Genomic DNA, 24,230 nt, shown 5'->3' with positions numbered 1-24,230 from the left:
TCACCAAATAAATTCTTCTAGCCAAGAGATAAGGCAAATTGTAAAATTTAGACGTAGAGAAGCTGCTATTACCAGGGACAAAGCAAAAAACAACGATAATAAAGCATAGTTGGTGAGAACCATATGAATGGAAATATAAAAGTAAGGCTAGGGGTGCCTGGGTGGCTCAGTTGGCTAAGTGCCTATTTCGGCTCAGGTCATGATGTCTTGGTTCCTGAGACGGAGCCCTGCATTGGGCTCTGCATGAACGGTACGGAGACTGCTTGGGATTCTGTGTCCCTCTCTCTGTTTCTCTCTCAAAATAAATACATTAATAAATTTTAAAAGGCTAGAAAACTCCAGGATTTTTAGTATATAATATAATACAATTTTTAGAATAAAATATAATATGAATTTAATGAGTCTTGATAATGTAAAAAGTATAATTTTAAATGAGTAAGAACTTTGAAGGAAGTGTGAGGACGCAGTTCTCACCTTTTGTCGTATTTCACATAATACAGTCTAAATGTGATAAATCAAGAAGCAGTTTAAATGTATTGTTCAAATGAATGCAATTCAAAGCTAGCAGGAAAAAATGCATGATTATAGAAATATAACAAGGCAAGATGAGCATTTTGGGAGGGCGAATATTAAAATACCAACAACACTGATTATATTTTTTGGTAAATTGAATTTGGCAGTAAATGTACATTGACTAGAGTTAATAATAAAGAAACAAAAGATAAAAAGATATACATATGTATGTATACTACATCTATCTATATCTATCTATCTATGAAAGTTACAGCTGTAAATAGAAAAGAGGAAATACAAATGTTTTAAATTTTGAGAAGGAAATACAGACATGCAAAGCAAAACAAAAAATAAAGAAACTCATATGACACAACAAAGTATGGTAGAAAGCATGTACATGGAAAATAAATAAATGAGAAAGCTAGAAATAAAGATCAAACATATCTTCATGTCTGTAAATAAAAATAAGACTTTTAACAGTGAAATAAATGCAGATAGTATTAAAATATACAAAACTAATCTAAAACAAAAGATATCAAAAAAGATATCATGAATGTCTTTATAAAAAATGAACAAAGAGCACACACTTGCAAATGAAAAGGGGAGGAATAGTAATTATATTAAAATAAAGGCTGAAAAATCCAGTTGAGTTATTTCATATTAAAAATGATATAAGGGTGGCTCAGTCAGTTAAGTGTCTGACCCTAGATTTCAGCTCAGGTCATGATCTCACAGTTCATGGGTTCGAGCCCCACATGGGACTCCATGCTGACAACTTGGGATTTTCTCTCCCTGTCTCTCTGCCCCTCCCCTGCTCACTCTCCCTCCCTTTTTCTTTCAAAATAAATAAATAAACTTAAAAAAAAATGATACAGTCCTTTGTGAAGGTGTACTGTAAAGTTTTGTGGATTGTTGTAGACTTTCATTCTTCACTCCAACACCCGGGGGGATAAATTAGGTAAAATAACTAAAAAAGAGATCTGAAATGATATAATAAATAAGGTAGTTTTAATATGAATGCAATATGGCTGAATACACACACATAATTAACGGACGATTTTATGATGCACATGGAACTTGTTTAAAAGTTGACTTTATAGTAAATAAAATAAAATAAAAATAAAATAAAACTCTAGGAATAATGCAGCCCAACGTACTTTAAAACGAAAAAGTGAAAGTTGCCATACAAGGGAAAACAAATAAACTGGAATATTGTGAACTGTTGCAAGAAAAAAATCAAGACTTGATTTACAAAATTCCTATGAAATAATAGTAGTAAACATATTGTTGAACAGACGTTATATAATAAGGTTGTTTCAGTCAGCTTTGCCTCCTATCTCAGTGACTAAACACAGTTTCTTTAAAACTCTTGTTTCACTTAGCATAACACTCTCCAGTTCTGTCCACGTTGCTACAAAGAAAGACAGATACCATATGTTTTCACTCTTATGTGGATCCTGAGAAACTTAACAGAAACCCATGGGGGAGGGGAAGGAAAAAAAAAAGAGGTTAGAGTGGGAGAGAGCCAAAGTATAAGAGACTCTTAAAAAATGAGAACAAACTGAGGGTTGATGGGGGGTGGGAGGGAGGGCAGGGTGGGTGATGGGTATTGAGGAGGGCACCTTTTGGGATGAGCACTGGGTATTGTATGGAAACCAATTTGACAATAAATTTCATATATTTAAAAATAAATAAATAAATAAATAAATAATAAAAATAAATAAATAAAAATAAAATAGAACTCTTGTTTCGTGTAAGCGGCAGGTCAGGCATGGCTCTCCTCCACCCTGTGGCTTTGCTCCAGGCTGTGTGCCTCTGTTCAAGCCATAACCAAAGCTTTCACCTGGACAAGAGCAGAGTTCTTGGCACAGTTGTCACAATAGCAGGTCACATGACAATGAGCACAGATGTATAAGCCTCATACAGGAAATGGGAGGAGAGAACATTATGAACAATGTTATGAACTCCGCAACAGTTAAAGAATTGTACAAAGGAAATGTATATTAACAGGTCAGAGAAAACAATAGGTCCATAAATATAGAAAACTCCATTGATAATATTTAATAAATATGCATAATAAAACCCCTAGCGACTAGGAAATAGAAGAGAATTTTCATGACGTGCTAGGCAGTATGTATGAAAATTACAAAGCAAATAACTTGGCATAGGGATAAAATTTCACAAGTCAGGAACATGACAAAAAGGCAACAATAACTACTATTGTACTAAAGATTCTAGCCAATAAGAAAGCATAAGAATTGGAAAAAGACCACAACTGTCTTTATTTCCAAACAATAGGGTTATCCACATAGGAAATATAAAATAATCTATACACTGTTTGAGGCATTAAAAGATTTCAGCAGAGATGGTGGATGAAAGATCAATATATAAAATCAATTAGGCAATACACAAAACATTCCATTCACCATAGCATAAAATGCACAATGGGTTAAGACTATCCAATAAAATGCATTCTAGAACTTACTGGAAACAGTTATAAATATGAGGGCATTGGGTTAAGCATAGCCAAAACAATTATGAAAAAAGAACAAGGTAGGGTTATTTTCCCTGCAATATATAAATCTTTTCTTTTACAAAGATATAGTAATAAATACAGTGTTTTATTTATTTAGGGGTAATCAAATAGTAAAATAATAGAGTAGAGAGCCTATAAGTAAAGTCATGAATATTTAGAAATTGATATATGGTATAGTTGCTGTCATCAATCAGGGGGAAAATGGACCATTGGGACTTAATGCTAGGACCATTGGTTTTCTAAGTGGAAAATTCTCCTAAAATATTAGACCTATATTTCACATAAAACACGAAAATATATCCCAGATAGATAATTAACATGAATGTGAAAAGATAATTATAGATTTTTAGGAAGAAAGGAGCTTGATATTAGAATCTTTTGCCATTAAATATTAAATATTCAATATACATGCATGGCTATGTTTTCTTCCTAATATGCCTAAAATCATTCAGTATTTCTAACCAACTCCTGAACAAGTTAAGTACTTTCACACTCTACTCACTGAATACTGAACAAATGCCTTCATTTTTAACTAGAGTTTCTGTTTTGTATTTAAAACAACATGTTTCCAATTTTTTGCTGTTAAGTTTATTTATTTATTTTGAGAGAGAGAGAGAGAGAGAGAGAGTGTGTGTGTGTGTGTGTGCAGGGGAGGAGAAGAGAGAGAGGGAGAGAGAGAATCCCAGGCAGACTCCACCCAGTCAGCACAGAGCCCCACCTGGGGCTCAAACTCCCAAACCTCGAGATCATGACCTGAGCTGAAATCAAGAGTCAGAGGCTTAACCAACTGAGCCACTCAGGAGCCCCAAAGATTTATTTTTAAAAACCAAATTTCACTGGGATCTTGACTGACGTTTTTATGATTCTAATAAGGATAGCATTTAAAAAAAATGTTTAGCCATAGATATTTCCTTTTCTTTGAAAGGACAGATCTTTTATTTTGCTCACTTTTCTATTAGATTTTTCTTATTGATTTTAAGAGTTCTTTATATATTTGAAGTTAGTCTTTTACAATTTATATATTTTGAAAATCATTTCAGAATTTATAATTTTTCACTTTCTTAAAATAAAATGATAAATATAATTCTTTAACATTATGACATGCAAATTTATCCATCTATTATTTTATGGTCTTAGAGATGAAAGCCAGTTGTCAAATGACAAGTACGTGTAAAACTTATTAAAACACATAAAACAATGAACTTTGTCTTTGTCAAGAGTCCTGCTTAAGCAATGACAAAAGGACATAAAGATACCAACAACAAAATAGAAAATGTAAGAATTTGCAAAACTGTTTAGTCTCACCCACAGTAAAGAGAGAGAGAGAGAGAGAGAGAGAGAGAAAATTAATATTCTGTGATTATTCCTTCTTAACTCTCAAAATAACCAAGATTCCAAAAATGAAAATATTCACAGTGGATAAGTATTTATTGAACAGGTGCCCTGCCACTTTGAAGCTAAAATTGAAGTCCATGAACCAGTAGCATGAGCGTCACCTGGGAGCTTGGTCGAATTTCAGAAGACCACACCCAAGACCTGACTGAATCAGGATCTGTAGTTGAACAAGATCTCCAGGTGACTAATATACTCATTAAACTTCAAAAAGCACTGGTCAAATATCCTACTTTTTAAAAAAGTTTTTAAAAGTTTATTTATTTTTGAGAGAGAGACAGAGTGTGAGCAGAGGAAAAGAGAGAAAGGGAGACACAGAATCCAAAGCAGGCTCCAGGTTCTAAGATATCAGCACCGAGCCGGACGCGGGGCTTGAACTCACAAGTCATGAGATCACGACCTGAGCCAAAGTCGGACGCTTAACTGACTGAGCCATCCAGATGCCCCACAGATATGCTACTTTTGAGACTGTAATGTATTACAACTACTTCGGAAAATAATTTAGCAATGTCTTTTCCAGATAAAGTACTTACACACATCTATTATAGCAAAAAACTTTTTAAGGAAAAAATATTCCAAATACATGGGAACTGTTAAGTATCAAAACACAACCATGTGACATATACCTTTATTATAGGCAGCTAATACAGCAGGTTACTAGCTGGCTTACTAGCAGGTTTTACTAGCAGGTTATGGATAGTTCTTATTTTGTCAGCTACAAAATCACATACACAGTATAACCTCAAAATTTATTTTTAAAATACAAGAAGAAAATTTAATTTCTCAACAGAAAGTATCTTAAGACCCAAGCATTACTAGCACTTTTTACCATTAAATTTTACATGCATATTTCACAAATTATTTTAATAAAGTTTAATGAATAGATAAATATTAAATAAAAGAATACTGAGAGCCCGACAAAAACTATGGAATTAAATGCATTGTATGCATTGTATGTGGTGTTCGTGTTTGATCTCTCTGACTCTCTGGCTGGGAGTGTCACTGGTTCTCCAGTCTCACACATTCTGATTTTTGAGTTTCACTGTCTGTTTAACGGTCTCTTGGCACTTTTTCTGTATGTTCACTTACTGGTTCTTGGCTTATACTCTTCTTCTTTGCATGATACTTCTCACTACTTTCCTGGCAACAGACCCTACTTAACTTGGCCCTAAGATGCCCTAATTGCCCTCCCAGGAGCCTCTGCTGATGAGGCATGATATCCAAGGCACCATCCTCTTTCTATGTCAGGCACCAGAGCCCTGTACCTGGAAGAGATTGGTTGCTAAACCCCAAAGGAAAAAATGTGATACGGTATCATCTTGTGTCATTAATAATATTTATTATCAGGTGCTGAGAAAATACCTGAGATCAGAAAGCCGGGAGGGGGGGAGCATGCTCTACCTGGATCTGCTGAAATTATTCTAATTCTGAATAAGCCCAACTGTAAAAAAAAATTTTTTTTTCTAACCTTTATTTATTTTTGAGAGACAGAGTGTGAGCTGGGGAGGTGCAGAGAGGGAGACACAGAATCCAAAGCAGGCTCCTGGCTCCAGTCTCAAAGCAGACTGTCAGCTCAGAGCCTGACACAGGACTTGAACCCACAAACCGTGAGATCATGACCCAAGCCTAAGTCAAATCCTTAAGTGACTGAGCCACCCAGGCACTCCTGACGAAGGCCAACTTTTTAAATGTGTCGTTACGTCCTAGTCCATGCAGACCACTATGCACACCTCATTAACCATTGGAGGAGATCTGATTTCCCTCTAGTTTTAATTGGGCTGGAAGATTTTGTGCCATGATTTATAGGGTTTTCAAGAAAACCCGAGTCATCTTGAATTGTGTGGTTGGGCAGCAAATATTGACTAAGTACACACGGAAAAGAAACCAGAACAATTCCATAAGCCTTTCTGCCTTAGCTTTTTCTCTCCTTAAATAATTGACAAGAACTTTCACACTAGACAGGCTTTTTCAGCGTTTTGCAGATATAATAAAGATGAATGAAGAGTGTACAGACCCAGTAAAGCAGAGAAACGGGCAGATAAGAAAACAGAAGCAGTTCCACAGCTCATCTAACAATTCTTTCTGTAGTGAAAGAAGAAATGCTCGTAAAAAATAAGGGATATAAAACAATGAAGGTGCTAACTTTTTAACATCATTTCTATGGAGCAATGATAAATGAGGGCTTTGCATTTGTGGAGAAATGGCTAATACTTGTCAATGATATTTTACGGTCAGGATGTACAAGTGCACAGCAACGCCTTTTCCTCCACTGTTATTAAACCTTCTGTTTAAGGCCACTGACTGTATATCTTCAGGGTTGCTCCAGTGAAGAAAAGAATTTCTGTGTCACCATACAAGAAGTTAGTCCAAGTAACTTACACATTTCCATCAGCAGATCTCATTGATGCTGATGAGGATATTCAGATCAGATACTGGAAGGAAAGCGTATTGTAATGGCGAAAAATCAATCAGACCAAGAGCCAAACTTGTGTACAAAACTTCTCCTTCTTCTCTCTCCCTCCTTTTCTCTCTTCTTGTTCTCTCTCTCTCTGTCTCTCTGTCACCCACACACGCATGGAGCAGAGAAATTTGAATTGTCAATTTCTTCAAATTTTTGATCACTTTAAAAATAATAGCATAAAAATGTGTGATTATTATAAAAACTTAGAAAATAGGTGGGCCTGGGTGGCTTAGTCGGTTAAGCATCTGACTGGGTTTCGGCTCAGGTCCCGATCTCACTGTTCTTGAGATTGAGCCCCAGGTGGGGTTTCCGTGCTAATAGCACAGAACCTGTTGGGATTCTCTCTCTCCCTCTCTCTCTGCCCCTCTCCTGCTTACTCACATGCACACACACTCTCTCTCTCAAAATAAATACATAAACTTAAAAAAGTTTAGAAAATAAAGATATTCTAAAATGAAATAAGATAAAATAAAAATCGTCTGAAGTACCACTGCTTGGAAATAAGTGTTATTAGCAATATTTACACATACATTCTTCAAGGTGCAAATACACACTTGTGGAATTTTATGGAATTTTATTGTAAATAATGTTCTGTACACATTGTATATTTTTAAATAAAACAATATGGGTTTTTTTTACATTGTTTTAACGTTTATTTATTTGAGAGACAGAGTATGAGTCGGGGAGGGGCAGAGAGAGAGACACACACACAGAAACCAAAGCAGGCTTCAGGCTCTGAGCTGTCAGCACAGAGCCTGATGTGGGGCTTGAACTCATAAACTGCAAGATCATGACTTGAGCCGAAGTCGGATGCTCAACTGACTGAGCCGATAATAAATATGTTTTTATATTGGTTAAAAATATACATTCCCTTTTCAGCACTTGCATATATTTCATTGTGTGAATATGTCATACACTTCATAATTTCTCACATTTTTTACATTAATATGGTTCCTGGCCTTACAGTTTTATGAACAATTCCACATTTAATGCATTTAGTTTGTACATCATTTTATAATCCATTATGATGTTCTCATAAGAAATTCCTAAATTCATAATTCATTTGTTATGTTGCATATTTTAAAAGCCTTCATACATATTGTTGTATTTTCACTCATAATGAATTTACCAACTTAATGTACTTTAAAAATTTTTTTTTAACATTTATTCATTTTTGAGAGTGAGAAAGACAGGGCATAAGCGGGGAAGAAACAGAGAGAGAGGGAGACATAGAATCCGAAGCAGGCTCCAGGCTCCGAGCTGTCAGCACAGGGCCTGACGTGGGGCTCGAACTCATGGACTGCGAGATCATGACTTGAGCTGAATGAAGTCAGACGTTTAACCCACTGAGCCACCCAGGCATCCCCTCATATCACTGGTATACATTCAAACCCACACTCGAATACATTTTTTAAAATTCTTAAATCTATAAGATAAAAATATATTATTATTAATTGCTACTTTTGAAGAATAAAATATGGAGTATTTTTGCTCTTTTTATTATTATTATTATTGTAAATGCCTGTGAAATAGCTCTTCCCATTTTTCTATTAAGAGCATTATTTTTAGGGGTGCCTGAGTGGCTCAGTCAGAGGAGTGTGTGACTCTTGATCTCCAGGTAGTGAGTTTGAGCCCCATAGTGGGTATAGAGATTACTCAAATAAATAAAAAACTTTTTAAAAGAATCTTTATTTTTATTGTACAATGTATAGATTAAAAATACTAGTTCATTATTCACATTGAAAAAGTAATACCTACACATCATATAAATGTTGGAAAATGCATGTAAGCCAAACATAAGACAGAACCCAAAAGTATGGATAATGAAAAACAAACATTTGTGATCTCTGAAAAGTAAAGCCATATATTTTGGTGAAAATTCATTTGATTTATGACTTGACATATCCCTCTAAAGGAAACAAAACACAACAAAAACATACAGGTGATTTGTCCAAAGTCAGGTAATATTTTTGGAGATACGCATCTGTGTTTAAAAGATACAAATGAGGGGCGCCTGGGTGGCTCAGTTGGTTAAGCCGCTGACTTCGGCTCAGGTAATGATCTCGTGGTCTGTGAGTTCGAGCCCCGTGTTGGGCTCTGTGCTGACAGCTCAGAGCCTGAAGCCTGTTTCAGATTCTGTGTCTCCCTCTCTCTGACCCTCCCCTGTTCATGCTCTGTCTCTCCCTGTCTCAAAAATAAATAAAAAATGTTAAAAATTTTTTAAATAAAAAATATGAATGAAAATTAAAATTAAGGAACAAAGAAATAAACACATAAAACAATCAATCTGTATGATTGAGACATTCAAAATAGCTCTCTGTAAAGAAACTTTATCAATATTCTGAAATGACAGATAAATACTTGAAAATATAAATGTAAAATTCAATATTAGTAACAGAAAATGACAAAAAAAGATTGCAAAGAAAAATTTCAAGAATATAAAGAGCCAAATAATACTAAAACTGATAAACAATTTTTTTTTTTATTTGAGAGAGAGAGTACAAATGGGGGACAGGGGCAGAGGGAGAGAGAGAGAATCTTAAGCAGGCTCCATGCTCAGCGCAGAACCCGAAGTGAGGCTTGATCCCATGACCCTGGGATCATGACCTGAGCTGAAATCAATAGTCAGATGCTCAACCAACTGAGGCACCCAGGCACCCAATGAACAATTTTTTAAAATGTACCAGTAAGCAGATGCATTATTTGTGTAATAATATATCATTTTGTGTCATTTTAGCTAATTTATCAAAATTATGATAATAACAATGACGGTTATAACAATGATCTCCAGCATTGTTAAGGGCAAAAGAAAATAAGTACATTCACATAAAAAAAATAGATCCGTTTGCAAAAAGAAAAGATTACAAACAAGCACATGACAAGATGTTCAATATCACTCATCATCAAGGAAATACAAATCAAAACCACAACAAGGTATCACCCCATATTCATCAGGAAGACACAAACTAATAATTGTTATTTAAAAACAATAGAGAAAATAACAAGTGGTGGCAAGAATGTGGAAAAATTGGATCTCCTGTGCACTGGTAGTAGATATAAATGTAAAATGACACAGCTACTGTGGAAAACAGTATGACAGCTCCTCAAAAAATTAAAAATGGAATCACCACCATATGTTCCAGCAAGTCTACTTCTGGGCATATGCCCAACAAAATTGAGCGAAACCTCAAATTAATATTTGTATACCCACATCCATAGAAACACTATTCACAATAGCCAATAGGAGGAAGAAACCCAAGTGTCCATCAACAGGTAAACAAAATATAAACATATACTGGAATTCTATTCATCCTTAAAAAAGAAGGAAATTCGGACACATGCTAAACATGAATGAACCTTGACATTATGCTAAGTGAAATAAGCCAGTCACAAAAGACATTTTAAATGCCAATGATTCCATTCACATGTGGTGTCTATAGTGGTCAAGTTCACAAAAGTAGAATAGTGGTTGCCATGGTCAGGTGGAACAGAAATATGGAGCTGTTGTTTAATGGGTATAAAGTTTTAGTTTTGAAGATAAAAAATTTCTGGAGACTGATGGCACAAAATGTGAATATATTTAACATCGCTGAACTGTACACTTAGAAATGATTGAGATAGTATATTTTAGATTATGAGTTTTTGCAACAATAACAAGTAATTTTAAAAACACACCAGAATAACAATCCAGAAAAATACACAAAAATAGATTTTAAAAGTATATATTCTTTGATGCCATAAATACCCTTTTAATGGATATTAAAGATATGTATAAAGAAGTTAATACATATGATTATTTTCAATATTTAAAGGTTAGAATAAACCAGAATAGAAAAAGTCTCTCAATTAGATGAATACTTATTAAAAGCCTTATGTTAGGATCAAATTTCAGGGTGCTGTCTGGTTCTGACCATGACAGGATAACTGTTAGCAGAATTACTTTTCATCCATAAGCAAATGTAACAGGTTGACAAAATATAAAAATCAACTCTTTGAAGATGCTGGACCTCAACCAATGCAGGTTGGTTGAAGCAGATATTCACTGTGGATTTTTCCCTGAAGACCTTCACCAAATCAAGACCTGAGAATTTAATTCAAATAGAAAATCTGTTATTTTGCTGCATGGGATCAGAGCTAGGGGCAGACAATGCCATCTGGAACTTGGGGGGTCAGAAAGGAGAAAAATACAGAAAATTGTTGCCCAAATCTACATAATATTTTCATCTGGTCCTTGACTGACTTCATAGCTGAATATAGCAAGCAAGATTCCAAGGGACTTAGCAAAAAACAGTTCCTGGTATGCTGGAGATCAGAAAAGAAATTTCAGAGGCTACATAATGTGGGGAGGCAGAGGTTGGAGCTTGAGCTCAAAATGAAGAAACTTTGGTTAGCTTCCAGGTTTCAGATGAGACCCACGTAAGGTGACACCAGTTGTAACAATATACCACTCTGGGGCAGGGAGGATATTGATAATGAGGGAAACTATGCATGTGTGGGGGAAGGTAGCATGTGGGAAATACCACAATTTCATTGCGAACCTAAAACTGCTCTTTAAAAAAGTTAACAAAAAAAAAAAAAAAAACAAAGTTAGAGGACTTCTAGTACCAACTTCAATATTTGTTTTAAGGTTACAATAATCAAAATGATGTACTATTGGAAAGAGTAGATAGACCTATGGGTTAGTGGGACAGAATAAAGAGCCCAATAACTATACACAAAGGGGAATAATATTTAAAATATATTTATAGTTACATCAAAGCACATAAAATGCTTAGAAAAAAATTTAATAACATTTAATAACATTTAATAACATTTGCATATTTAACATGCAATAACTAAACACTAACAAACTATGAAACATTGCTAAGAGAGGTACTTTCCAGTACAATAAAACAAAAAAGATAAAAACAATAAAGATCCTAGAGAATTAAAACTGTTTCTATTTACAGATGGCATCATTTTACACAGAAAATCTTCAGCCTCTACAAATCAACTCCAAAAATTGAAAAGTGAAGTTAATAAGGTCACAGGATGCAAGGCTAATACACATAAATCCATTGTATTTTATGCACAAGTAGCTAACAATAGAAAAACAAAATTTTTAAGTATGTACTGAAACACTTAAAATACCTAGAAAAAATGACACTGGGCATTTAATACATAAACAGCACAATTCACATTCAAATTATAATATGCATTTTTATACAAATTAAGCTGATTCTAACATAAACAAGGACATATGTAAAATGTAAAATATCCAAAGCAATGTTTGAAATGGAATAAAAAGTTGGCAGACTTTCACAACATAATTTCCAGACTTGTACTGAACACCCAACTGGTTATCTGTACAGCATAAACATCAATGTTACTTTACACAATATAGGAAAATTCATTTGAAATGATTTATGAACCTAAATGTAGAAACTAAGATTATAAAAGTCTTTTTAGAACACATAGAAGAAAATATTTGTAACCTGCTTTTAGGACATGGAAGGCATGAAAAATAAAAAGAAAAGAATGATACAATGAATGTATTAAGAACTATTACTATTTAAATAAATAAATAAATAGATAGATAGATAAATAAATAAATAAATAAAATGAAGAACTACTCTTCAAAAAAGCCACAAAAAATACAAAACAAATTCAACAAAGAGAATATACAGGGAAGCCACAGAGTGGGAGAAATTATAAGCAGAGTGGGCTAAGTTATATATATTATAATATAGAATATATTATACAATATTAGATTATAATTATAATAGTGTTTTACAATATAACTAATAACTACAACATGATTTTATTATACTATATAATAATATAATACAATATAACTATAATGTGATTAACTGGTTGTAATTAATACTATAATTAATTTATAATATAAAGCCAGATACAAAAAAGTATTTCTATAATTTATTCCCATTTATTTAAAATGCAAATCAATCTATAATGATACAAAGCAGATCAATACTTGCCTGCGGAGGAAGGTGGAGATTGGAATTGTTGCAAGGGTGCACAAGAAATCTTTAGGGCATGATGAGTTTGATTTTGGTGGTGGTTTTATAAGTTTATATAATTTCAAAAGCAACTGAATTGAACACTTCAAGTGGATACAGTTTATTGTATCTTATTTCTCATCAAAGATGATAAGAAAAAATAATGGACTAGGACCATAAGCAGCTTCTGGACTGGGACTGTGTCTGATTTTTTATTTGTTATTGTTTTTGTTTGGGGGGGAGGTTGCTCATCATTTGACAGCAGTGTTTGTAATTTATGAGGTGTTCATTAATGTTTCTTGAATAAATGAAGCAATGAGCACATGAATGGATTCCTTAATATGAAGTTCAATGCATTTCAAGTGACATTATTTCAATTTGTCTCATTAAATAACATTATTTTAGGCATGGATCCAAACTGGATAAATAAGTCTCTGCACCTGTTGGTTATAATATTAACATTTACACTAAATCTAAGATGAAAAAAAATGTATCAGTCCTTAATAGCACCTGCCACCAGGTTCTCCAAAAGCACAAGTGTCTAGACATTCTAGGATTAAAAGTTAAGACTTTAGAAAAATTGGTCAAGTTCAACATTGATAATTATGAGACAAGTGAAACAGAAGGAAAACTTCCCCTACTTCTATAAATTGATAAATGGCAAGAAGTCTCTGAATTCACAATAAAAAAACAGAAAGCAAAAATATATTCGCTTTGTCCAATGACACACTTTCAGTATCAGTGAAAATGCTTTGGGCAATACATAAAAGGTCTCCATACCTACTCCTACATCATCAGTTTCATTCAAAACAGGTATTAATACTTGGACCTAACATAGGTGTGATTCTCACAGAGCGTTGGTGACAGCTTGAGCCATGCTGAACTAGACAAGAGAGAGGGGGATCCTACCTCCAAAAGCAAAGAGTAATGATGATGTGGGTTCTGAAAACACACACACACACACACACACACACACACACACACACACACACAATCATGAGGCTCCGTTGCTGAATACAATTAAATTACAATCACAATCCCATATCTGCAATTTGAAATATAAGAAAAACAAGAATTTTCTACCTCTAATCTTTTGCCAAAATGAGTAAAAGCAAGCAAAGAATGAATTTTTCCTTTCATAAGTATCCGATGCATTTTAAAACCAATATGAAATGGAAAGATGAACAAATTAAGTTTCACCTGCACACCTATGGTCGTTCTGGATATTTCAGTTCTTGGGACCCATGGTGAGTGAGTAGTTTCCCTGGCCTTAGGCTGCTCTAAAAAGCTTTCCAAGGAACAAAGGTTACTCATTCACTACCTACTGAGAGAGGCAGTGACATTTTGTTTTCCAGAGCATCTTAAATTGCTTGTTTGAAGTAAGATTAACACTTTCCCCTTTGCTTGCACATCTTGCCTATCATGCAGGTAAAAGATGGCCACATTGAGAGTGCTACAAGGAGCAGAAGGTCCCCTTTGTCCCAACAGGATCAAAGAAGATGACAGCAAGCTTCATTCTTGACCAAATCTGAGTCAGTTTCCTCAGAGCCCTGGTATTAACTAGGTCCTGACCTTGAGCTTTGTCCTTTACCTATTTAGTTTAATTTTAACAGGAATCCTCCTGCTTCAGTTTAGCAAAAACTATATATCTAACCCTCAATATCTAATCAAATTCCTCCTTCCCCCTCTTGATATGTTATCACTCCTGGCCTACCTTCAGCAAGACTCCTGTCAAGTCTGTTTAGTCAGAATCCCTCCTATCCCTGATATTTCCTCTTAGTAATCCTCTATCTACTGAGCCCCCCCCCCCCATCCCCAGCTCCTTGGCTATAAATCCCCACTTGTTCTTATATTTGGAGTTAAGCCCAGTCTCTCTGCCCTAGTACCATAGTCCCTCCTGAATATAGTCTTCCTTACCAGCTTTAACAAGTGTCAGGAAAAAAATTTTCTTTAACAAAGTATCATAGCTAGCATGATTCCCAAACTAGGATCCTTAGACAACGTCCTCAGTAAACACCTACTTCAGTTCATGACCAAGCAGTAGGTATTTTGGAGCACCAGTAAGAAGTACCATTAGAGAAAAAGAACACAGAATGATCTAGAGGTCCATTCCCATGGGTCAAATGGAGCAGTCAGTAGGGAAGTAGCATTTTTCAGGGAATTAGAAAAGCTATGATGGCTTCTGACACCTGTTGCCTATGGCTATGTGATTTTAAGTAAATATCTTTAAACATCTATCTAGTTATTTAAAAATAACAAGATATTTTCTCTCGAAAAAAAGTAAATAAATAAAATAAAAGGGGCTCCTGGGTGGCTCAGTTGGTTAAGCATCTGACTCTTGATTTCTGTCAGGTCAGGATCCCAGGAACCATTGAGATCAAGCCCTGCATTGATCTGTGGAGCCTGCTTTAAATTCTGTCTCTCCCTCTCACTCTGCCCCTCCGCAACTCATGCTCGTGCTCTCTCTCTCTCTCTCTCTCTCCCTCTCAAAAAGAAGAAGAAAATGAAGAAGGAGGAGAAGAAGAAATTTACATAACTGGGTTGTTATTTTAAAGAAAATTTGTATATAACACTAACTTTGTGAACTTTATATATATAAAACACATATTTGGTATTATGACACTCATTTTTATTTACATAACCAAAAAATGCTTTAAGGATTGTTTGTTAGCAACCTATTTTCTGGAACCCTAGAGTACTGGAAGAGGCTATGTGATTCAAAAACTCACCATGACTGTGCTCAGTAGAAGCATAAATCAGCATTCGTAAATGTGTGGTTTGCCCTTTCCAATTCCTTGTTCATTTAAATGTTACATAGATTTTTAGAATCTTTTATACTTACAACTTTACTTGGTGAAAATCCATAATTTACATCTTAGCACATATCACTTATGTCCTTAAGCTGCCATCTAAAAATCATTACTTGTTCAAGATATGTGTATATTTCAGAAAGCTATGTATAAACAATCTCTTTAGTTGGCATGACTTGACTTCCTCATTAAGTAATATGGGAAATGGCTAAAAACTATGCCCAATACTCATCTTCAGCAACAAATATAGGATTGGAAAGCTGTCTGTCTACAGATGTCTTCTTTCAGTATGCTAAAAATGGAATCAAAAATCATCTTGTCAACCTCTGGTTTTAATGTTGAAGAACTTGAATACTGACAGCACCTTTCCCTAGGTCTCCTAGTTTACGTAATAGGAATAAATTAGTATGTACCTATCATGTGCCTCCTAAGACCCTAAGGACCACTTCACAATTAAAGAATCTTCCTTCCTGGGACACCTGGGTGGCTCAGTTGGTTGAGCATCCAGCTTCGGCTCAGGTCATATCTTGTGGTTAATGAGTTCAAGCCCCACATTGGGCTCTGTGCTGACAGCTCAAAGCCTGCAGCCTACTTCAGATTCTGTATCTCCCTCTCTCTCTGCCCCTCCTCCATTAACACTCTGTCTCTCTCTCTTTCTCAAAAATAAATAAACATTAAAAAAATTAAAGAATCATCTTTCCTTACTGAATCCAATCCCACTACTCATGAGAAACAACAACAACAACAAAAAAAACAACTAAATAAACAAACAAAAAACCACCTATGAAGAACTCTGAAGACAAATATTGTATATTTTGAAAATATTCCAGTTGCTTTCAACATAGAATTAAAAATAAAATTAGGAGCATCAATGAACAAAAAGAGTAGAGGAAAAGTCATAGCCTCAGGAGGTATCCTCTGCCTTGACTAAGATAATGGTTTATTGAACCCTGTGAGGGGAATCTAAATATTCTTTGAAACACCAGCTAGGAACCGATTTTCATCTAAAATTTTAAAAAATCTTCTATACATTACACCAAACTCCTGAGTACCAACTGCTTCTAAATGTATCTAACTTAAACAATGTCTAGAAGAATCCAAGCATAATATAATCCATTTTCAAGTGTTAATTGGCACCGTAGAAATTTAAATTCCCAGCGATTGAATCAGTGCGCTGGACATCACAGTTTTGTTTGTAAGAAACTAGACATGAAGATAATACACCTCTTCCATGAGAAATCCTTCCCTTATACATCTGGAATTTCCCAATTTTTTTTCTTTCTCCTAGGACCCCTATGAAAGAAAGAAAAAAGAAAGAAGAAGGAAAGAAAGAAAGAAAGAAAGAAGAGAAAGGAAGAAAGAAAGAAAGAAAGAAAGAAAGAAGAGAAAGAAGAAAGAAAGAAAGAAAGAAAGAAAGAAAGAAAGAAGAGAAAGGAAGAAAGAAAGAAAAGAAAGAAAGAAAGAAAGAAAGAAGAGAAAGAAAGGAGGAAGGAGGGAAGGAAGGAAGAAAGGAAGGAAGGGAGGAAGTGTGGAAGGAAAGGAGGGAGGAAGGGAGGAAGTGTGGAAGGAAGGAAGGGAGGATCTGAGAAAGAGAAGAAGAAGGAAGGAAGGAAGGAAGGAAGGAAGGAAGGAAGGAAGGAAGAGGAAAGGAAGGAGGGGGAAGGAGGGAGGGGGAAAGGAGAGGATAGGAAGGAAATTTTCTCTTTCTAAAGAGAAAATATGTGTATGAGTCAGTTAGCAGGTGCACCAGGCAACAAAGCTAAAGATTAGGGGAAAAGGCTTTCAATGGTATGGCGTCTGTTGAGAAGTAGCTAACATTTATTAAAGCTTACCCACTTTGTCTCATTTAATTCTCATTACAGATAATACTTTCATTTACTAATAAAACCTCAAAGATGAAGAAGTTTAAGTTAGGAGGGGTTAGAAGACATACCCAACTACTAAATAACAGATTGAATTGCATCCCAATCTATTCCACAGCAGAGTCTCTTAAACGCTGGTCTAAGATGATGTGTTTAAGCAATAGTCTATTTTTTTTTTTAAGCAATAGTCTATTAAAGAATTATTCAATGAGTAGGGCTGGCGAAAGCTGAGTTCAGTTGAAATAATTAGCTGAAATAATCTACGATTTACTTGAAAGAGGAAAAGAATGGCTATGAAAATGTAAGAAACCACGTAAAGACTAGCCATGAATGTACTAAGAAATTCCAATAGCTCACCATCAGGCAGAATCTGCCTTCAGGTTACTTACAGCCAGAAAAGGTCTGTGGTCTTTTTTTTTGGAAATAAGCAGAAAAGTACTTAAATGTGAATTCTGCTTAAAGTTACAAAAAAATACATGGATTTACACGAAGCTTTGTAAATTTATTTACTTCCAATTAGATGTGTGGTTAAAAAACAGAAAAACCCTCTGCATTTCAAGTATAGACCAAGATGTTAAGGATTTTCCTTGCTTGTTAAATTGCTGGAGGGTAAAAGTGAATAAAATTCTCAAAGAGAAACTGGGATAGTTTTCACTTCCTGGGAATAGTGATGCCATATTTACTGTTGGCACATGAGAAAGAATGAAGAAATGTGTTTTTCTAAAATTATTAAGTAGGGTAAATTTGCCATTTCATTAAGTAAGAGAACAGAATTCCAAGCCTATGTTGTGAATAAGTGGTGATAATTTTTGACCTACAAAGGGCAGTACAATGTACCAAAAAGAGCCTGGAATCGGAAATCACTGAGACATATGTTTCCATCTGTTTTCACAATTTGCAAAACAGGCAACTTACTGAAGTCTTCTGACGGTCAATTTCGTTTTCCATAGAATGGAAGAAGTCAACACCCAAACCTCAGAGAACTCAGCCACCATCCAAGCACTAGCATGAAATTGCAAGATTACTGTTTCTGTATCTACATAATTCCTTTTTTAATATTTACACACCTCTCGTGTTAATATTTCTGGAACTGGGATATTTCTTATAATCTATGTATATATTTAGTGTGGTGGGGTTTCTTCTTTTTTATTTCCTGAAAAGCTATTCTTAAATTACTGGTACGTCTTACAGTAAGATCTCAGGATTAGGGAAACACAGAATTAGAAGTCGCTAAGATGGACATCCTATAATTAGTGGGTCTTGGTGGGAAAAGTCAGTTCATGTAAAAGTGTTATTTGTGGACAGTCAGAATATCTTTATCTATTACAGTGAAAAATTATTTAACTTACCTAGATTTTTTCATTACATTACAAGTGTTGTTCCCTGTAACTAACATTGTATTATCTCGATTTTACAAAGGAGGCAACAGATTTAGAAAGGTTCATTAAGTCTGTTCCTCTTTTTTTCCAGGTACTCATTGTTCTTACTTTTCTTCTATATATCAGGGCTTAGAAGTCAGAAGATAACTTGAGGAAGCTGTTGAAATAATTTCAGCGAAACGTAAAAGGGACCTAAAATATAGCAGCAGTAGAACTACAGAAGAGGGAAAAGAATAAGAAGAATCCACAGAATTTAGTAGCAGAATGGACAAATCCCAAGGCGCAATTCCACAGTGCAATTCGTAGGTCTCTCTAATAAGGGAGGTAGAGGGAATACATATACACACATACATATATATGGACACACACATCTATTTACTATACATATTTTCTTCATTATTGTGTGTGCATACATATACATATATATATATACATATACATATACATATACATATACATATACATATACATATATATATATGTATACGTATGGTATGCACACAGATTTTATGGATAGATAGATAGATAGATAGACGACTTCAAAACAGTGCAAAAGAGCAGGCCACATCAGAGATAGTGAAATTTGAAGAGGTTTGATACAGATGAACTTGGATACAATTTCATGGAAAAACTTCAAACAGGAATAAGTACCAGAAGGGCTGATTTAGACATAAAAGCCAGTTTTCCCAACACAATGCACGGATAAGCTCAGTTCAGCACAGACCGGGGGAATAGATTGCTGTCGATTTAATTGACTGAAGACACGTGGAGGGGCCCTGCCATCTGGGTGGTCCTTCTGGACCCCAACTCCCACCTGAGTGTACAAAGGAGTTAGCTGCGTATCTCTTCCCTTTGAAAGTAGTTCTCACACTTTATTAGGCATTAGAATTACTTGGAAGATTTGTTCAAATGCAGATTTTGAAGGCTGCCCTCAGATTTTCTAGTAAGTTTGGAGCAAGGTCTGAGAATCTGCATTTCCAACAAGCTCCCAGGGGATGCTGATGCCCTTGGACTACACTTTGAGAACCAGAGCCCCAGGCTGCAACTCTAAAGCTTACATCTGCTTCTGATTGCCCTTTATACTGCTGTTGAGACCAGAATACAAGAGCAGTAGCTCCCAGAAGGAGGTAACACAAGAACTACATACACACACACACACACACACACACACACACAGAAAAAGAAAGAAAGAAAGAAAGAAAGAAAGAAAGAAAGAAAAGAAAAGAAAGAAAAAAAAAGAGATTGGAAGCAAGAAGACAGCCAACCCATGACTAGAATGGATAAGCCTCTCACCTGAAGGATTAGAAATTTTCTTACTTTCCTGGAAGTTCCTTGCACATGTAACTTAATGACAGCCTGCATTTTGGCCCACGTAGCCACTTACCTGTAGGAAACTGAGGTAGAAATTATATCCTGTGAAAATGCCCATGGCAAAAATAGCTAGTCTCAGCCACTGAGTAAATATTCGCCAAATACCTAAAATGGCTAATTTACTCATTCATTGAAAAATATGAGGGGCGCCTGGGTGACTCAGTCAGTTAAGCGTCCGACTTCGTCTCAGGTCATGATCTCACCCTTCGTGGGTTTGAACCCTGTGTCAGGCTCTGTGCTGACAGCTCAGAATCCTGGAGCCTGCTTCGGATTCTGTGTCTCTGTCTCTCTCTGCCCCTCCCCTGCTCTCTGTCTGTCTGTCTGTCTTTATCTCAAAAATAAATAAATATTTTAAAAATTAAAAAAAAGAAAAATATGAACAAACCATCACAACTCTCCAGGAACACGAAAAAAAAATTAACTACATATCGGAGAAGCACTAAGATGAATAAACAAAACGTTTCAACCCAGTGGAAAGAGAAAGAATGCAGAACACAAAGCAGATGGTCAAATAAAAATATTGATTAGCGTCTGCAGAGATTTCTGACATAATGTAGCATCCATAAGGTAATATAGGCATATAGAAGGAGAAGGGTATATAGAAGGAGAAATCACAAAATGGAAAGATTTTTGAGACATTAAAGATATATCTGTTGGGCTTCTGGTTCCACATGTAAGGAGATTGGAAGTTGCCCACCACTACCACACCCTAACAAGTAAAAATCTGAACACAATGAGAAATCATCTCTTCTTGGATTCATAAAAGAGGGAGGACACAGGGGAAACCACTGACCCCAAGACTGGAGAGACAGACAGGCTAATACCTGGAGTCATGGCTTACGAGGGCAGGGACTTACAAGCTAAAACTTCCACAGGTACCAATGCCAGAGTACCAAACCTACACTGTAATTGATGAACTGATGCTGTTTCAGTGTGTGGGGGCAACTCTGAGAGTTAAAAACTCCAGGGGACCCAGTTATGGTAGGGGGAGAGCCCACAATCCTGGGAGATTTACCTCTGGGAGGTCAACCAGAATCCCACAGAAAATGTTACAGAAAGATGTCCTCGGGCTTCCAGCAGGGGGAGGAGAAAAGAACTCATTCTGAAATAGCCAAAGCATCCTGTTCTTAACAAGGCCCAAACTTAAGGGAAACTAGACAACTATAGCCTAATCAGCTGGGGTATTGTTGAAGCTTGATCCAATGTGTGGAAGGGAAATACTAAATTCCGGCCACTTTAGTTATCCTGTCCCAACTAAGGGGGAAGAAAAAAAAAAAAAACCCTGAGAAAAACTTGGTGAGTTGGCAATCCAGAGTCTAAAGACTGAGACCCAATCACAGCACTGCATAGCACTTTCCATCACCCAGCATACCTCACCACCATGTTACTATAGACCTATTTACAGCATACAAACCATGTCAAATTGAGATTCTTCAAGGTTGAAAATCAAAGCCACTTTTCCTCCCACTCCGTGCTCTCGTGGATTATAACATATCAGTCCCTGACTTCATTTACCAAAATATGCAAAATTCTTAATCTCCAACCCAAATGACTGACTGAGCTCTCAATGATGTGACATTTCCACTGATGTGACTCAAGTTCACATCAAACTAAAGATTTTCTTTTTCACATAGGAAAGCAATTTGTTCCATTATAAGCACTTACACAGTTACTCATGGAGAGTAACAGGCCTGCTGGTGAAACAGGCCACCCAAAATAGAGATGGTGCCAAACTAGTGGTCAGGGACTAACTTTTCACTTCGCTCTGTTCCTTCCTCATTTTAGCCTTTACTTAAAGGAGTCTGAAAAACTTGGGGATACAGCCTAATAAGAAAAATAACCACAAACAGTATCCCCCTTTCTGTAGCTACTTCAGACCTTTGTTACCAGTAAATTCCTGAAGAAAAAATTTTTTTTTACTTTTTTGTAATGTTTATTTATTTTTGAGAGACAGAGAGATAGGGTGAGCAGGGGAGGGGCAGAGAGAGAGACACACACACAGAATCCAAAGCAGGCTCCAGGCTCTGAGTTGACAGCTCAGCACCAATGAGGAACTTGACTCCATGAAATCTGAGACCATGACCTGAGCTGAAGTCAAACGCTTAACCAACTGAGCCACCCAGGCACCCCCTGGAGAAAATGCAAATATAAGTCTGTGGATTTACTGAATCAAATCCCCCAGTTAATATTTAGAAAACACCCTCTGTTTGGGCTATACCATTGTTGATGGTACCTATCATAGAGGGATAGCCAAAGTTTGTGCGTCAAAACCAGTGTTAAATCAAACTCAGGGTTGAGAGGAAAAAAAGAGGGAGTTTAAAATCACAAGAAGCACGGACATATCTAGGACCCCTGTCTTTCTGGATCCATGTGTCCTTCAGGATCGTCATCATTATAAATGTCTCTGCCATTTGCCAAACCCGCAGGATATTGTCTTCTGATACAGAACAAATCACTCAAGGTTCGTTGGGATTCCAGGAGAAATCAGATATCTTGGCAGTGTGACCACCATGAATAAAGAATTCTGGTGGCCTGTCCTCTGCATCTTCTGAGGATTGTTTCTCTCCAGTGTTACTTAAATCCCAGACATTCAGTCTGTGATCAGTACCACCAGAAGCCAACATAGTCTCCTTGTGAGGTGACCACTGAACTTGGAATATTTCATCCTTATGTGATTCAGAGGAATGCAACTTAAGTTTCAGATTTCTCAAATCCCACAAGGCAACAGTCTTTTCAGCTGATCAAAGTGTAAGAGACTTTTAAATATGGAGAACAAACAAAGGATTGCTGGAGGGGTTGTGGACGGATGCATGGACCAAATGGGTGAGGGGCATTAAGGAATCTACTCCTGAAATCATTGTTGCACTATATGCTAACCAACTTGGATGTAAATTTAAAAATAAATAAATTATTTAGAAAAAAAAAAGAATGAACTCACTATAAGGATTGAAAGAGAGGTAGTTAGTTCACTTCGGCAGCGTGAGCATCAACTGAGGGGCTTGCTTTGGAAGTATTGTTTGAAGGAGTATCTCAGATCATAAATTTCTGATCATCAGCAACTGACCCAAACAGAGATTCAGGTGGCAGATGCCGGGAAACATTTTCTACTACTGCTGTATGCCCTGTAATCACATCCACAACTTTTCCTTCCTTTAGAACAGTACTGATGTCCCAGAGGAGGATGGTATGGTCATCTGAATCACTAAGTAAGTGCCCACTGAGATTTGGGTTCCAGGAAAGTCCATAGCCTTCCTTCTGATGTCCATGGAGATGCAAGTCTGGGTTGCACTCTCCGGAAAGGTCTGGTTTGGAAGGATGTTTGGGATAGTCAAAAACAAGAACATCACTGGATGGAGTCTTTGTTGCAGTGACACAAGGGTCCTGGGGCATATCGTGGTGGCCTGTTTACTTCTCCTTCATGGTTGATCTTAATTTCTATTTCAACGTTTCCACTAACTGAGCCAAAACCTCCAAATTCTCCTTTCTCACTGCCATAGTGGGAAGCATCAAACTGAGCATCATCGTTAGGGAGCTGCACACGGGCTATCACAAGGAGGTTTTGTTCATCCCATGTGTGTGTTCCCAGGACAAGTCGATGAGTGCTGAAGTCTTTCCCTTCTGGTCTGGTTTCATCTGGAAGTCACTGTGCAAATAGGCTAGGCCACTCCAGAGCATGAGTCATCACCGAATCGTAAAGAAAAGAAGAAAACAGATGTTCTTTATCCATATTTTGTATTCTTCTTTGATCACATGTTCTTCTACTGCGTCAGGGGGCAGGGGGTGGAGATCCTGGGGTCGAGTTCTGCATGCTGGCGCTATTGTTTCCTCCAAACTAAAGATATTTAAACTGAAATTATTTCACTTAGCATCACACTCTCCAGTTCCACCCACATTGCTACAAAAGGCC

At 36.2% G+C, this 24,230-nt stretch overlaps 1 pseudogene; it reads right to left on the bottom strand.

Annotated features, from left to right (window-relative positions):
• Positions 1–22,666: 22,666 nt before the first annotated feature.
• On the bottom strand, positions 22,667–24,020 carry LOC132684593 (histone-binding protein RBBP4-like; annotated as a pseudogene).
• Between the last annotated feature and the right edge of the window lie 210 nt (positions 24,021–24,230).

The sequence above is a fragment of the Panthera onca genome, chromosome D2 (assembly GCF_046562875.1).
Source record: "Panthera onca isolate mPanOnc1 chromosome D2, mPanOnc1 haplotype 2, whole genome shotgun sequence".
Lineage (NCBI taxonomy): Eukaryota > Metazoa > Chordata > Mammalia > Carnivora > Felidae > Panthera > Panthera onca.
This window is presented reverse-complemented; position numbering and strand designations above follow the sequence as displayed.